General features: G+C 42.5%; 2 long non-coding RNA genes across 3 annotated transcripts; both read right to left on the bottom strand.

Moving 5' to 3' along the window:
- Positions 1-12,236: 12,236 nt before the first annotated feature.
- On the bottom strand, positions 12,237-13,286 carry LOC109705798. 2 transcript variants are annotated; one of them, XR_002214908.1, is made up of 4 exons: positions 13,073-13,286; positions 12,601-12,699; positions 12,445-12,514; positions 12,237-12,347 (listed from the first exon to the last, which is right to left on the bottom strand). It is a non-coding gene; the product is annotated as an uncharacterized LOC109705798 (long non-coding RNA). The 2 variants fall into 2 exon arrangements; XR_002214907.1 differs by having other exon boundaries at positions 12,445-12,511.
- A 2,332-nt stretch (positions 13,287-15,618) lies between these two features.
- On the bottom strand, positions 15,619-17,346 carry LOC109705797. Its single transcript, XR_002214906.1, has 2 exons — positions 17,295-17,346; positions 15,619-15,828 (listed from the first exon to the last, which is right to left on the bottom strand). It is a non-coding gene; the product is annotated as an uncharacterized LOC109705797 (long non-coding RNA).
- Between the last annotated feature and the right edge of the window lie 1,039 nt (positions 17,347-18,385).

The raw sequence follows: 18,385 nt of genomic DNA, 5'->3' as shown, positions 1-18,385 counted from the left end.
GTGAGTTCTGCGATGATGACTCTAAATGTGAAGCAATTCAGTGGCGAACCCGGGTAGCCTGAGAGTTAAAGAACCAAAGACAAAGAAACAAAGTGTAAAAACTAAGAACACAGAGTAAAGTAAAAAGGATAAAGAATTTGCACTACATATGCATATAATTTAAATGTTTAGGCAATTTCTTGGCTATTTTTTCAGGCATATTAAGCAATCAAATTTGTAAGAATGTTACTATCTTTACTTATCGCTTTCTATTAGTGCCTGAGTTAGTCCTAGTGGGAAAAGTCGGTGATGTTGGGGGACCCACTGGAAACTTTCGTTGTAGTCTCACCTCCACTATTTCCCACAGAGGCCGGGACCGAGCGTAGCCGGCGAGCGACCCGAGTAAAGCGTATCCGCCCTTAGACAGAGGCCACCAATGTTGGCGTTCATTTTGTTAGTAACCCCTTTTATCACTTTTTATTTGAGATTATGATATAAAGAAAGAATGTAAAGTTTATTTTGAGGAAAATGTGATGTAAGAAAGAGATGATGTAATGAATGTAAGAATTCGTTAACTTACTAGATGAATGCAATGTATGTGATCCAAAGTGAATCATAGTACAAGTGAATGTTTAGTTTTCCTTTTTCTTTCACTAATGGCTATTGCTTACCCTCGTGTAAGCCGTTTGTGTATGTTTCCGCTAGTGCTTTTCTCTATTGATGAAAATGTACATGTGATGAGCCTTGGGCGGATAGGGGAAACTCTGTCCGTTCGGCGTCTGTTTGACGTGCTCGGGTCGGGCCAAATTGGCATCGGTCCCGGGGCGTGACACCCCCACGCCCCTAGAGCTCTTCCTCAGCTTGGCACCTGCAAGGAGAAAGGTGAGGAAGCCCTCCACACCTCCCTTTGTGATTTCCTTGATTTGTTTGGGGTTTTTTTGAGATTAAATGTCTCTTTTTGCTTCATTTTGGTTGTTGGAGGCTTTTCCCACCATTGGAGCTTGGGTTGATGCTTGGTTGAGGGAAGATCCTTGAAGTTTGAGAACTTTAAGCTTGGATTGAAACTTCTAAGAGGTTGGTAGCCCATTCTCTCCTTCTAGATTTGATTTTTATTGATGGTTTTGAACTCTAGAATGAGCTTTTAGGGTTAATTTTGGGCATTTTTGATTTAGGACTTTTGGGGCTAAATTAATTGGATTAGAACCCTCCTTTGGGTTAGATAGGAAGGATTCTAGCCTTCTTTTGGAGCTTGTGAGAGTTTTCTCCACTCTAGGTGAGATTTTAGCCCTTTTGACTTGTTGGTTAATGTTTGATCTCATAGTTGATCGTAATGTCCGTGTATCTCTTCGCTCAATACTTTTAGGGTATTTTGAGACTCGTGGACAATTCCGTTCGGCGAATCGAAGGATCCCGCGACGGTTCGGTGGGTTTGACCTAGCCACACAATGAGAAAATCTCATATGTGATGATTTGAGTATCGTTAATTGAAAAAGCACGCATAATCATGTTAGATATCTTTATTATGAATTTTAGAATGCTTAACATGTATATGTTATGTATAGTAAATTTTGGACCTCTATGTGGTAGGGTGCATGCATGTGAGACATAGCATTCTAGTTGAGACTTGGAACCATAATTCCTATTATGAAAATGAATATTGCTTTTATGTTTTAACCTTTATGCCCAATTGTGACATTAGGGACTTTGGAAGCCTAAAGAAGCTTGGGGACTTACACTATTTGAGATTTTGGGCCATTGTCATAAGGAGGCATTGGGCCCCGGGCTATAGTGAACGTTGGTATTAATGTCTTAAATGGGAACATAGAACATGATTTGGGCTTGATTAGTTGTGGTACTTAAGTGTCATAAAGAGGCACTAAGCCAGTGAGTGTTGGGATATCACATTGTGACATAGAGCTAGACCATTGGGTTACTAGTAGCTATTGCCATGTTTAAGACATGAGGGTTAGATACTTGAGCCTTTAACTACGCTTGTTTGCCATTTGTGCTCATTCGCACATGCTTATGAGGGTCGCTCCCTACAAGCCGGCACTCCGGAGTTAGCTAGTAACTTATGTTCGCTCGTGCGGTATTGAGAAGCCTACGGGGTCGAGTGGGACAGACACATTCCAAGAGTAGGAATGTTGGGCTACCACAGGCACTTAGGCGGTACAAGCTAGACTACCTCGGGTAGGTCCTTAATTCGGAATGGAAATCGACACGGTGTTGAGTGTGTTATAATCACTACTAGATAGAGAGTAGTAGTTGGAATACTTGGACTCGCTTCTAGCATAGTTTTGGACACTCGAGTATTCATACATACATGTAGTATGCTAGGAGGTTGCTTATTGCATTCATTTATACATTATTGCCATGATAAAGCATGATCTTTATTACTTCATAAAGTAAAGCGTGACATTTACTTGTGGCCATGTTGGGACATATTGTTTATGACAAACAAAGGTGCATCATATTAACCCAAGTTTAATTGCAATTTAGTATCTCAACATTTTTAATTATGCTTTCTTAAATGCAAATTATTCATTATTATTGCTCTCATTTTTACTTACCCTTTCTTTGGGGCCTTGTGGTGTATTGAGCTGAGGTCAGTAATTGCCCACTGGGAACTACAAATTATAGTTTTCAAACCCTCTGTTTTATGTTTTCTTTCAGAGCCTTCCACGCCGGGAGAGGCTAGGGACCGTGGGAAGGGCGTTGCTTCGAGCTAGCTCTTCAGCGAGTGACGAGTTGATAGGTGGACTATGTCACGCCCCGCCCCGAAACCACTACTCATTTGGCACAGTTCAGCCGCGGCGGCGGACCGCCGAACGGGCAGCACCTCCCCTGCCCGCCCAAGGCTCGCAACAAGAATGTGTGCAAGAATTCACCCAGGAAATTAAATTCTAAACATACACATCCACAAGGGCACAACCAGTGCCAACAATACAAAGAGCAAGCAAATCCACAAGATACACATGTGAAATAAAGAGAGTACTTTACTGTCACGCCCTGGATTTTAGCGGAAGCTCACCAGTCGCGTGTACAGACCCGCCGTGTACACTACAACTCAAGTATACACCAGGCGTCTACAATCAATATAGTAAAAGCATTAGTTTCTAACCAGGTTGTTGGCATTCGGTTAAATCGAATCGGGTACGCCCATAAGCGGGTTCGATCCGACGGATATTATGTTATCTAATTGGATTAGGATTAATCTCGCTTTCAAATTGGAAAGCTAATTAGAGATAAATCTAATCATATTAGGATAACAAATAATAACCGATTTGGCCTTATCTCTAATGCTATTAGGATTTTAGAATTCCTTATAAATAGACGGGCGATCCCACATGAAACAATGTACACGGAAAGAACGGAAAAATAAAAAAAAAAACCACATCCTCCATTGACCTATTATTCTAGAGGGACTTGCACGGTGGATTTGCGATCGCGCTCGTTTGTAGTTCGATCCACCGCGAGTTTGGAGCGTGAGAAGACATTCAAGGACGATCCGAGGACACGTGAATCAATCAATCCGATCCGGCTCGAATCGCTTCCGCAAAAAGGTACGAACCGAAAACTTCCGCTGCGTTCTACATTGGTATCAGAGCCATTTTTGGTTGATTTCGTGCCCTAAATCATGTTCTAACGAGATTACATGCGTTAAAATTAAATCTATCAAAGTTTAGATTTTTTCTTGCATGTATGTGATCGTTCATGGCCGTTTTTTTCATAAGTGGATATCTTTGCATGATTTTTACACATCTTCAAACACCGATGTTGTAGATTAGATCTACAAAATTTGATTTAATTTGTTTTTGTAATTTTTGGGAAAAACGAAACCCTAATTCGGATCTTTGGGCATGTTTTTTGTTTGATGTGTGATGCAAAACCCATTGTGAAACTTGCATGATTTGGAAGAGCTCATTATAAGCTTTCTATTGATATATTTCTTGCAAGATTTGGTGTCCTAAATCATAAGTTATAATTTTTTGAAGATTTACTATCTTTAAAAAAAAAATTTAAAAAAAAAAAAAAAACTGTTCGGGATACCACGCGGCTTGGAGCCGCGTGGGCGCGCACGCGGACAGCACGCAAACCGCGCACAGGCCGCGGCCGCGAGGGCCACGCGGGCCGCGCGCAAGCCGCGCGCAGGCCGGGCGCCGCGCGGGCCACGCAGGCCGCGCGCAGGCTGCGGGCCGCGCAGCCCACGCGGGCCGCGTGCAAGCCGGGCGCAGGCGGCGGGCCGTGCAGCCCACGAGGGCCGCGCGGACTACGAGGGCCACGCGGGCGCGCGGGCTGCGCGCGCGGGCCGCGAATGCGGGTCGGCCGCGCGGGCCGCGCATGCGGACCGCGCGCAGGCCGCGGCCAGCAGGCGCAAGCCTGCTGGGCTGCGCAGGCCGCGCGCAGGCCACGCGGGCTGCGCAGGCCACGCGGGCTCACACGCCGCGCGCGCGGGCCGGCCACGCGGGCTGGCGGCGCGGCCTAGCAGGCTGCACGGGCCGCGGGCGCAGGCTGGCTGCGCAAGTAGGCTGCTCGCGGCCTTGCGGGCCACCTCTGGCTGCGCTTGGGCCCCAAGCGCTGGCTGGCCGCGCGGGCTGACCGCGCGGGCCAGGAGGCCGGGCGGGGGCTAGCATGCGCAGGCCGGACAGGCCGGGTCGCGTAAGGTGCCGCAGCCAACACTCGGACCTGCATTTTTTTTTGTGTTTCTGTTTCTGCACCAATTTTTTTTTTAATGTTTAATATGCATTTTCAATGATTAATATGTTTCATAGATGAATATTGTTCGCATATTTGATGACTTTATATATATTTTTTGATAAATATAATGCATGCATTTATTATGATGAATATTATAATGCCTGTTATGATGTGAAGATGTAACTTTAGGCATATATTTTATACATGCCTTATCTAGTGGGAGTCTTTTGACTTTGGTAGAGTAAATTATATGCTTTTTTACTCCCAAATTTTTTGTACATCTTAATTAAATAAATTAATAATTTTTTCATATGGTGTGTGATGTGATTATGAGCATAGCGAAATTTTCCTTTATGCATGTATGATCTAATTTTTAATTTATTTAATTAGAGATGCGGCAAAATTAAATATATGTATCGTGTACTAATTTTAAAATATCCTTTTCTGCGCATTGCATGAACAATGTAAGATTGAATGGCTTCCAAACAAATAGTTGCTGATTTAAATAAGGGCGAGAAATTGGATGGTGACAATTATGATATTTGGCACCGTAAAATTCAATATGTTCTCGCTGAGCAAGAAATCCTGGAAAACCTGAGCAATAAAATGGACCAACCCACGGAGGGCACTAGTGCCCAGGCTCGCCGAGATATGGAAGCCTATAATAATTGGCTTAAGAAGGATCGCATTGCTCGCATCATGTTGCTGAGCAGTATGCAGAATGATCTCTTGTGCGAGTGTGAGCAGTATCCGACTGCGTATGACATGTGGGAGGCTCTCAAAGCAAAATTTGGTGCAACTTCGGCTACAAGGTTGCGCAGTCTGACTATGCGGTTTGACAGTTATAAGAAGCGTGTCGATCAGACTATGAAGCAGCACGTTAGAACAATGTCAAACATGATTCGCGAGTTAAAGTCGGCTGGCGGCACCTTGACTGATGAGCAGCAGATCCAAGCTACGATTCGCTCTCTTCCCAATTCGTGGGAACATATGCGAGTAAATTTGACCCATAACGATAATATCAAAACTTTTGAGGATGTTGCGCGGCATTTGGAGTTGGAGGAGGAGCGCCTTGAGGCTGTTAAAACTCCAACTGCCAATGCTGCTGAGTCAAACTTTCGCAGGACATCTGGGTTCAAGCGAAAGAGGACTACTGGGGCTCAAAATCGTAGCGGATCCGCGCCTAAGAATGCGAAGAACACTAAAAGAAAGAGAAGCAAACGAGGTGGCAAGAAAGACAAGTCAAAGATGACTTGTTTCAACTGTAATCAGCTGGGACACTTCGCTCGTGATTGCACTGAGCCGAAGAAGGTACAACTCTATCCCGATTCTCGCTCTTTTGTTTCTTCTAACACGTTTGTTGCTGAATCTCTCCCTGTGTGGATTGTAGACTCAGGAGCAACAGACCACGTAGCGAGGGATCGGATGGGATTCGTCGAGTACCGTCGCGTGCCTGCTGGGAGCAGAAGAGTATACATGGGGAATGATTCAAGTGTCGATGTGTTAGGCGTTGGCACATACAAGTTGATCATGCAAGGTGGTCGAACTTTATATCTACATGATGTACTTTATGCTCCAGGAATTCGGCGGAACTTGTTTTCTATTCTTGCTATGCTACAGTTAGGCTTTTCTTTTCGTTTTGAGAGTGATGTAGTTAAGATTCATCTTGGAACTATTTATTATGGAAGAGGTTTTATGTCGAATGGTTTTATGGTTTTGGACATTGATTATAATATTAATAATAGTGATTCTTTTTCCCTGCTATCTTCTGTTGAGAATGATCACAATGTTTCAATTAAATGGCATGCACGTCTTGGTCATATTGGGCAGGATAGAATGACTAGATTAGTTAGAGACGGGTTATTGAGCTCGCTCACTAAAGTCGACCTACCCACTTGTGAACATTGTTTAGCGGGAAAAGCGACCCGAAAACCATTTAATAAAGCTTCAAGGGCAGAATTTCCTTTACAATTAATCCATTCCGACATTTGTGGCCCAATGAGTGTGAGGGCAAGACATGGTGCTTTTTACTTCATCACATTTATAGATGACCATACGCGCTTCGGTCATGTTTATCTGATCTCCCATAAGTCTGAAGCATTGGATTGTTTTAGACGTTATATTAATGAGGTTGAGAATCAGTTAGATATGAAAATTAAATGCTTAAGAACTGATCGAGGCCGCGAGTATCTATCTGAACAATTTAAGGAATTGTGTGATGAAAAGGGAATAATCAGACAGCTGACAATTCCTGGCACTCCGCAGCAAAATGGTGTAGCGGAGAGAAGAAATCGCACCTTGCTTGACATGGTTAGGTCAATGATGGCGCAAGCAAATTTGCCTGTCTCCTTTTGGGGAGACGCATTGTTAACTGCTGCCTACATTCTTAATCGTGTACCCTCCAAAACAGTACCTTCCACCCCTTATGAATTATGGACAGGCAGGAAACCAAATTTGGAGCTCCTGCGTCCTTGGGGTTCGGCAGCTTATGTACACAATACTTCTCACAAGGATGGGAAGTTGGGTCCTAGAGGGAGAAAGTGTATCTTTATAAGATACTCTGAACACTCTAAGGGATACGTGTTCATCGGAAAGCAGCCTGATGGAAGTTTGACTGAGATTGAGTCACGAGATGTTGAATTCCTCGAGGAGGATTTTCCTTATAGAAGTGAGGTTCGAAATGAAACTGAGTTCCATGAGATGGATGACTCTGACATTGGCGCTTCTATTCGCTCAGTTGAGGCAGAGGAGGCGACTCCGATACCTCCTGGGGATAGTGGGAGCGACTTACCTTTAGATGTGGAGCCTCAACTTCGTAGGAGCGCACGTGTAGGCATTCCCCGTCGTCGTTTTGAGATTGAGGGGGAAGCTTTCATGGTTGCTGCACATGATGATGATGAGCCTAGATCCTTCCAAGAGGCTCTCTCATTACCTACTCATAAGGAATGGATGGATGCAATGATGGAGGAAATAGAATCGATGAAGTCAAATCATGTCTGGGACTTGGTTGACTTGCCACAAGGGCGCAAAACAATTGGGAATAAATGGGTTCTCAAGATTAAGCGCAAGGCAGACGGTTCTATCGATAGGTACAAAGCTCGCCTGGTAGCAAAGGGTTTTACCCAACGAGAAGGCGTTGATTACGAGGAAACCTTTTCGCCTGTCGTGAGGTTTGCTTCGATCCGCTTAATCTTGGCCATTGTCACATATTTGGATTTGGATCTTTACCAAATGGACGTTAAAACTGCATTTCTCAATGGAGAACTGGATGAGGAGATCTATATGGATCAGCCTACTGGCTTCTCTGTAAAGGGTGAGGAGCATAAAGTTTGTAAGCTCCGACGATCCATTTATGGATTGAAGCAGTCCTCCAGACAGTGGTATATTCGATTTCATCGAGCCATCACTGAAGATGGGTTTACGATGATTGAAGAAGATCACTGTGTGTATGTTAAACGGTCCAAAGAATTTTTTCTTATCCTTTCTTTATATGTGGATGACATCTTATTGGCCGGGAATAATAAGGAGATGATTGTCGCCACTCAGACGTGGCTGTCCTCTAATTTTGAAATGAAGGACATGGGTGAAGCGAATTATGTGCTCGGAGTTAAGATCCTACGAGATCGTTCAAAGAAACTTTTAGGTCTGTCTCAAGAGACTTACCTAAGAAAAGTTTTAGAACGATTTCAGATGCAAAATTGCAAACCCATTGACACTCCTATTGCTAAAGGTGAGAGTTTGAACCTTAAACAGTGCCCTAAAACTTCTGAAGAGAAGGACAAGATGAATCGGATTCCATATGCTAATGCGGTCGGGAGCCTGATGTATGCTATGATGTGTACTCGGCCTGATATATGCTATGCCGTGGGCCTGGTTAGCCATTTTCCGTCCAATCTGGGATTGGACCACTCGAAGGCAGTGGCGCAGAAGAAAATAATCCTGGAACACATATCTACGAGTCGCGTGGTTGTAGATTCTCTAACTAAGCCTGTTGTTAGAGAATTATTTTTGGGCTCATGTTAAAGCTCTTGGACTCCGTAGGATTTGATTGTGTAGACAGTCGATTTTTTTTTTGTAATTTCTTGGTTATTTAATTACAAATTATTATTCTGGAAAAGATATTTGGTAAAATTAGTACACGTGCATTGTTATTAAACTGATTGATAGTATGTCACAGGCTGATTGGCCCTCTCACACGGGCAATCATTCTTTTCGGCGCTGTAGAGAGCGAGCGAAAATTGAGGCATTAATAGAAGCCGCCTTGGTTGGCACCAAGATGAGGTCATTAATGAGACCGCATACGAAAAGTCCCACGATTCGTATGGCCTGCATATTGAGAGCCGGATGTGAGCTCACCGTTTGACGCTTGAGATAGCGAGCAAATGGAGAACTCAGGCTAGACACTCTGGGAGTGACTGAGCTAAGATCCGTATGACATTGAGAAAGACATACGCTTATTGGATTCTCTGTCATAGCATGTATTTCATACTACATGTGCTGGGCGACTAAATAAAGAAGATGAGTGAATGGATCCCTGCTTCCTCATCGTGTGAGTTCTTACGGACATTATTTTGAGACGATGTCCCATATATGTTAGATGCCCTTAGTGACTTTTGACTATGTCATTAAGTGAAAGAATTGATGTTGCTACTTTGGCATGTTACCTACGGCTATGAGTGATGCGGCTTTACGGGGCATTGCTGGGAAAGCAATCAGTTCTCAACTCAGTGGCATGAGGGCTCAAGGAAGACTAGTTGAATTACATTAAAACACTTTGACTCATTGTCGACAGGTTGTATCGCTTCAGTATAGCGAAACAATCATGAGTATAGTGTCATAATGTGCGCAACAGAGGTTAGCATGGCTCTTCGAGGGATTAGAGATGCTGAACCTGATGTAATTCAATGGTCTAGGGCATCACGAGTCTAATATTTTTTCCTTTTTGAGGGTTGATGTCTCTATGCTGGCCGGATGCGGTTTCTAGTATAGAGCTCCCAAAATGCAGGTTGACTCGGCGGTCGCACTGTTCATTTTCCTGTATGAATAGAATTAATAGTGGTGTGATGTTGAGGAAGTGGTTACGATGGCATCGATCCCGTCATGTGCGAGTGGGAGATGTTGGCATTCGGTTAAATCGAATCGGGTACGCCCATAAGCGGGTTCGATCCGACGGATATTATGTTATCTAATTGGATTAGGATTAATCTCGCTTTCAAATTGGAAAGCTAATTAGAGATAAATCTAATCATATTAGGATAACAAATAATAACCGATTTGGCCTTATCTCTAATGCTATTAGGATTTTAGAATTCCTTATAAATAGACGGGCGATCCCACATGAAACAATGTACACGGAAAGAACGGAAAAATAAAAAAAAAAAACCACATCCTCCATTGACCTATTATTCTAGAGGGACTTGCACGGTGGATTTGCGATCGCGCTCGTTTGTAGTTCGATCCACCGCGAGTTTGGAGCGTGAGAAGACATTCAAGGACGATCCGAGGACACGTGAATCAATCAATCCGATCCGGCTCGAATCGCTTCCGCAAAAAGGTACGAACTGAAAACTTCCGCTGCATTCTACACAGGTAATCAGAGAAAAACTTAAAAGTTTAAACTTATACAACTCAATATCTTATTACAACAGGTGGGAACAATTATACATTACACATTCTCACCATAAAATACAGTACTGAACTAGAAAAGCTAAAGTGGTTCCATCTATCTAATATCGGGGAAGCTCAAGCTAGTCGCTGACCCCTCGCCGAGAACCCTAGCCTTTCCCGCTGTGGAAGGCTCTGCGAAAACAACAACAAAGAGGGTGTGAGAACTATTAAACAATAGTTCCCAGTGGGTAAGCCGCCGGGAGTGGCGAAGTACACCACTAGGTCAACTGTGGCAAGAATAACAGTAGTAAATAAGCAAGTAAATGCAACAGGTATTGAAATAAATCAATTATGCTATTTACTCAAAGTAAATATATAAATGCACCAATCCACAGGTTGTAGGTACTCGTTTATCATGATAAGTTCTATCATTCAGGTTAGTGACAATTTAACTAGCCATATGCCCAATGGTATGTAAGATAATTCATTCCAGCTGAAATAACTGATGATATCCTGGAATTACTTTCTACACCAGTAAAAGTGTAACACATTGTCACTAATGTCAAGATGTCAACTTTCTAGCTTGTTCATCAATAAGTTCATTTACCTACTCGATGTTTAAATTTTGTAAGACCCACCCGAAGACTGTCTGGTATGAAGACCCACCCGAAGGCTGTCTGGTATGTAGACCCACCCGAAGGCTGTCTGGTATGAAGACCCACCCGAAGGCTGTCTAGTATGAAGACCCACCCGAAGGCTGTCTGGTATGTAGACCCACCCGAAGGCTGTCTAGTATAAAGACCCACCCGAAGGCTGTCTGGAATGCAAACTGTAATCCATGATGCAATATCACAACGACATCATGGGATCTCATCTCGACCCAAGGTTGACACTGTAGTGCCAAATCATAAATTGCTATCAATTACTTGTTGACATAATGCACTATCAATAGTTAATATAACTTAATAAGTTTAAGCTTTACATCGTACTAGTGATTCTATCAGGCTATACCTGGTCACTCACTCATAGTTTTCTCACTATTCCTTACACATAAGGAAAGTGGTTTACTAAAGTTATACTCAAAGACTCATGGCACATATTCTGTAGTCCAATGTAAATATCCACTACTTGGAGTAAACAAATGCTATGCAATTACATCTACTTGATTATACAAGTATGATATCATATCCAAATCTAGTTATTGACTAGATTACATTCAGTTGTATAACATTCAAGTTATATCATAATACTAAATTCTAGTTACTTAACTAGATCATATAACATAGCATGAAGTTCAGGCCACTTTATCAGATGAAAATAGAATCCAACTGGTCTATATATCAATAAGCGAGGTACTTGATAAAATACTTTTCACATCAACTCTATACAATTCATTCTATACTACGAATATACACCCAAGCAGGTTCATCTGCACGATGTATTCAAAGTTTAACCATCATGCTTACAAAATAAAATTCCGTAGTGTAACCCCAAGTACATCTCTTCTTATGCTGCCCAACTGAGCTACATAATCCATTCATGATTTTCACGGTTATCTCCTCTTGGACGACAACAAACTTATTTGCTTATGCAATTTACTAATGTCATGAATGCATAGTAACCAAACAAGTGACTATGTGAAAGAAGTAAATCATGAGTCTTCCATTGCTGTTTAGAGATGCTATCATCTCCGATATGATCTGCACATTAATGCATGTCTTAATTCCTTGAACTATACATATATTTACAGGAATATGTAATAGCTTGAACTCCTAATATCAAAGGAGACATAGAGGAAATTCACCCATTTCGGGAAGGTCAGACCCACCCGATATACGACGCCTCGTGTCGAACAACAAGCGCAAGGAATCTGAAGTCTCTAAGTCCCCTTGCAACAATTAAAAATCAGATAAGAGCTGAATTACATTCTTAAGGAAAAATCCTCACCTTATACAAGATTGTAGCTCGAATCCCTGACTTGGTTCACTTTAGTACCTCAAGTTTATCCTCTAAAGGCTCTCCAATAGCAGCCGAAGATAATCCGAAGGCCCATCGCAACCATGCTGCGAACAATCGCCAAAACGGCATTAAAACACTATATACTAGATAATCTAGTCAGAATCTCACTTAATCAGTTTTCTAACTGAAAATTCTGCTTACTCCTGGTTGAAACACCTTCTAAACTAGCCCCCAAGGTCACTAATTCAACTCAAATAGATTCGAAAACCTGCTGCAAACAAAAATTCCAAAACTGCATCAAGTTGCTTGATTAAACTTCGTATAGTTTCAAAATAAAGTCATTAGTTAACTAATTACCTTTGCCAAGCCTCAAACCAGCTTTTCCCTGAATTAAAGTGCAGAAATCACAGCTAGATAACCCCTCTCTAGCTACTGGGACTCCCCTCTCTCTCTCAGCTGGGAGCAATGATACCAACACAACTCAATTTCCAACATTAAACCTCAAACTAGAGAAATCTTAAATGATTTACCTTTAACCAGCTTTAAAGCAACCTTTCTCTGAGCTAGAGTGGTTAATTCATAGCTAAATAACCCTTTTTTACTGTTGAAAACAGGCTCTAATTCAGTNCCTCAAACTAGAGAAATCTTAAATGATTTACCTTTAACCAGCTTTAAAGCAACCTTTCTCTGAGCTAGAGTGGTTAATTCATAGCTAAATAACCCTTTTTTACTGTTGAAAACAGGCTCTAATTCAGTTGGAAACAAGAAAATCAAAATGACTCAAAATCCGATATGAAACCGCAAACTAGAGAGAAATCAAATTAATTACCTCTCTACAGCTGAGATTCAGCTTCTCTGAGAATAAAACTCACAAAAACTCAGTGAAACACCTCCTCCCCATGTTCCAAGAGCTTATTTCAAGTCTCCAAGTCAGCAAACATCAAGCGGGACGCGCAATCGACGCGAATCGGCGACTTTCGCGTAGAGAGAGAAAAACCCTAGAGAGAGAAAGAGGGAGAAGGTGGGAGAAGCTTTCTCTGAACTCCAGCATGCTTATCTGAACATCAGGGGTCGAGCAGGGAGCTTGTAGATAAGCTTGGGTAATGAAATGACCAAATTCTCCCTGCTGCCCCGCAGCTGCTGCCACTGCTGCTTGCTGTACCGGTACAGCATAATGCCTGTACCGGTACACAATGCAGAAATGGCCCAATTCGCAGGAGCAATGCACTTTCTTGTCTCCGACAATCCAATCACGCTCGAACTTATTCATAAACATCTTTAAACCCTTTAGAACATGTAGGAAGGTTCCGCTTATCATTCCACACACTCGAACTCCGCAAATTGCAAAAGTTCAGTGTATTACATTTACTAACTATTACAATAGTTTCATCATTCCCATTTACATCATTTTCTTTAAATGAATACATTTTCCATCTCAAAATACATGGCTCTCCAAAATCCTCACCTACAATGAATCTCTCTCAATACATAGGTGACTAATGCAAAAAGGAAAGCTACTATAATACCACGGTCTCACTGGTCGGGCGCGATGCCCTTGCCGCGGTCTTCTCTCGGCAACCCTGTACCTACCACTGGAAATAGAGTGGGGTGAGAACTATCTTTCATAGTTCCCAGTGGGCTCGGACGCCGACTCTGCCGATCTCCCCACTAGGTCCAAGTGGGCACAAGTAACAACAGATAGATAGATAGATATACATCTGAAAACTGTAAATGCGATAGTAGGAAAACTATGCTACTATGTCCATAATCATGAATATGAATGCATGCATCAAATAATAAAGGTTTGCTACATGCTAACAAATTCGATCCATGTTCGAATAGCAATGTTCAATGACATTCTTAAACCTTTACTCTTTCCATTTACCCAATCTGTGGCGAGGCCCTAGGGCTCACCCATAACTCACCCTTCAATTCCAAAGTAGGGAGGGAGCTCCATGTGCACCCAAGCCCGGGACCGTCTGCGGACCTCCATGTGGTCCGGACCTCCATGTGGTCCGGACCTCCAAGTGGTCCTAGTCGCGCGACACTCCAGAGTAATCGACGATAATCCCCTCCATATGGGGATTGGATGGCTATACCATCCAAAACACAGACTGTGAGCTAGATCTATCCTCTCCAAGTGAAGATGCCCTACATCTAGGGTCCACAATCCAATCCAGTCCTCTCCAAGTGAGGATGCTCCACAACTAGAGTCAATAACCCAATCGAATCCTCTCCAAGGGAGGATGCTCTACAACTTGAGTCAACATTTCTCGCGGGATCATTGGTTCCCGACATTCATGCAGTGCTATTTAGCTTTTCTAAATTCATTGTTCACAAGGCATTTTCTAAGGGATCCACCTATCCCTAGGTCCATCGACCTCTAGTGTTAATTACACTACATTAATGCCACTCGTTATCATTTAACATTTGGATGCCACTCGTTTGTCCTTTGACAATTTTCATTACTTTCTATGTCATCAACACCCCCATCGGGTTCATCTCTATCTTTAGCATCATAGGATCCACGTTCCGACCCAATCCTCACCTATCTATGTCATCGAGCGTTCCAAGTACACTAGGTTATCATTTAGAAAGCATAAGGAATGGCATTACGATGCAATCCTACAATGCAACATGAAGAGATGAGATTAAATGCAATCTAAGACATAGAAAGGAGTTCAAAAGCTTCGGGATGGCACCCCCCACCTTTTTTTTCGATGTAGAGGCTTCGAAAATCATCCTCGGCGAACTTTACGAAAAGGCTTTAGCCTTCCTTGACCGAATCGATGCTAACCTGGCCCTATTTTGCTGAGAACTTCACGCCGGGTCGCCGAATGCCAAAATTGACTTCGCCCCCATGTTTTGTGACATAACAATAGGGTTTCCAAGGCTTCAAATGAGATAAATCTCATACTTTCACAAAAACTCCATTTTGGAGCCCTAGGTTTGCACCTATAGCAAACCACCCAATAAATCCCTAGATTCTTGGGATTGATCTATTTAGAAGCATGCTTAGGGTCCATTTGACCCATTCCAATGTATAAAAACCCAAAACTCCAAAGTTTAGAAGCTAGGGTTCAAGAGCCTACCTCTTGTGCTACACCAAAGAGAAGAGGAGAGGGAGATGGATGTCACAGCCCGCGAGCCCCGCCTATTTGGTCGAGGTCGCGGCGCCGACAGCGCCGAACGGACCGGGGATTCCCCTGTACCGCGGACAGAGTCTCCCCTGTACGTTCAAGGCATCGCAATCAATACAATTACAACAGGTTCCAAACAGAAACAGTATTCAACATACAACGATTGCATAAGGAAGGTATCAAACAACATAAACACATCCTAAGTTATTACATTCATTCATTCATTCACTTTATATTATTTACATTTCTTTTCCTTTCAAATACATTTGAACTTCCGAATACAATCAATCATCACAAGATTATTACAAGTTTGATCCTTTTGCTTTCCTTTTCTACAACCCCTAGCTTGGCTGACTTGGGTATCGCTATCTCCGGTCACGGTGGTAGGGCGCTATCTACGGAGCTACGCCCTCGCCTCGCGCCGCCGCGCCGCTCACGTGTGAACCTGTAATACCCCAAAAGCAACGTGGGGTGAGAACTAACTCCATAGTTCCCAATGGGTACGGCCACCCAAGGGAAAAGCTCGACCGACATGTCCGAAGGAGGCAAGCTGCAGGTTAGTTCAATAAACAGATAGATATGATAATAAGATCATGCAACTAACAATACCATGCATTGCCTCGCGATATGCAATATGAAGATCATGCAATAATGCAACTATACAACCAACTAGTAATACAATCGATTACTACTTTCATCCAATTGACATTTAAGGTTTTCTGTCATGTACCATTTTAATCATAAGGTTTCATCTACCTTTACAAAGCTAGCCGCCCGACTCGGTCTTGAGTCAATCATCTGCGGAGTACCGCACAAAGCCAGGCACGAGGCGAAGGACATCTCACTTGCACCTCGGCCTTAAATCCTCTCAAGTAGGACAATCACTATAGCTCATAAGCTTGTTACCCAATCACTTGGCTAACCCGAAGGGGCCGCCCTTAATCTCACATCTCAAAGTCTCATAGGAGAGAAGTCTCACTGAACTGTCCCCCGAGACCGCCTGCGGACAGCACACAGACCGTCCAGACAGCACACTGACTGTCCCTCTATTGACCAACCTCCGGAGTGCACAGCTTGTGGGGAGCGACCCCTCCAAGCGCAGACAGGCTATGTGAGCACGATCCAATCTCTCAGAATTGGGAGCACCCTATCAACTAAGGATAGTATCAACATAGAGCCAATAGGTTTCTATACTCATCAATCTAGTGTCTCAGCTACACTAAGATTCATATATGCCACTCGTCATAATTCAAGTGTTCTTGATGCATTACTTTTATCCAATCTCTAGGTTGTCATTTACCTAGGTCTTATCCACATTTATCATCTCATTGTAGGAAACCAAACATATCATTATATTAATACTACATTGTATTTCCAATGTCAAGTTTTCTAATCATCCAAGAGTTTTAAACTCAAGTCAACATGCATATGTTAATTAGCATATGTTACTCAACATAGTCCACGAATACGTTAACATGCATATGTTCCAATTTGCATAGATCATTTAGCACAACCAATTATATGTCCTCTAGTATAATATATCCCATGCATTCCCACAACATCATTTCCATGCATTTCATTAACATTTAGTTCATGCATTCATTTAACATTCAACATATTACTTGCCACTAGCATGCATTATATTCAACATTTAACATCATTGTCCACTAGCATGCATTTAACATTTAACATCATTGTCCACTAGCATGCATTATATTCATATGCAATTATCATGTAATATACATTTCTCACATTATATGCATTTACCCAATCTTCACATCATATGCATCATATAGCATTTAACCCATTATATGCATCATGTAGCATTTAACCCATTATATGCATCAACTAGAAAATCATATTTTTCTTCGACATGAGGGCGACCTAGTCGCTTCGGTAAGCACAACCCACCTGTTAGTGCATTCCGATTGCTCGTCGACACTTGCAATCGGCCTCCCGCGGCATCCAGTGCTCGGTTAAAGAGAAGATGTTACTCAACATAGTCACGAATCGTTAACATGCATATTTCCAATTTGCATAGATCATTTAGCACAACCAATTATATGTCCTCTAGTATATATATATCCCATGCATTCCCACAACACATTTCCATGCATTTCATAAACATTTAGTTATGCATTCATTTAACATTCAACATATTACTTGCCACTGCATGCATTATATTCAACATTTAACATCATTGTCCACTAGGCATCGCATTTAACATTTAACATCATTGTCCACTAGCATGCAATTATATCATATGCAATTATCATGTAATATACATTTCTCACATTATATGCATTACCCAATTTCACATCATATGCATCATATAGCATTTAACCCTATTATAGCATCATGTAGCATTTAACCCATATATGCATCAACTAGAAACTCATATTTTTCTTCGACATGAGGCGACCTAGTCGCTTCGGTAAGACAACCCACCTGTAGTGCATTCCGATTGCTCGTCGACACTTGCAATCGGCCTCCCGCGGCATTCAGTGCTGCTCGTTTCGTCGGAACTTGCAATTAGCGCACCAACCGCGCATCGCTTCGCAGTCTTCGGCAAAAAAGGGTTGTTTGTTGTTTACGGGTGCCTCAAATCCGATTCCATATATTCGACGTCGTCTCGGCCCTGCAGCGCGAAACAGAAGCCTAAACGTCCGTTTTCTTAATAATTATTTAACGGCTCATCGGATTGTCGAACCGTCTTCGCCAAACGGCGTTTCGTTACCTTAGCAATTAGGTTTACGGAGGGTCAAATTAGATCAAACCGTCATATTTTCAAAATTAGCATTTTTGAGCCCTAACATGAAATAATCTCCAAATAATCTAAATTAAATGGAGCAATATGCTAATAATGATCATTAAGGGCTACTAGAACTCTTAAAGCTAAGGATTAAGCCAAATTCCAAAAGCTTACCCTCAATGTGAACGCCGCAACGAAAAACACGCCGCTCCAACGGGCGCAGCGCTCGATCGAAAGCTGCGATCCGTCG

The sequence above is a fragment of the Ananas comosus genome, unplaced genomic scaffold (genome assembly GCF_001540865.1).
Source record: "Ananas comosus cultivar F153 unplaced genomic scaffold, ASM154086v1, whole genome shotgun sequence".
In the NCBI taxonomy this organism is placed as follows: domain Eukaryota; kingdom Viridiplantae; phylum Streptophyta; class Magnoliopsida; order Poales; family Bromeliaceae; genus Ananas; species Ananas comosus.
Note: the sequence above shows the minus strand (reverse complement) of the source record. Positions and strands in the feature narration are given on the sequence as shown.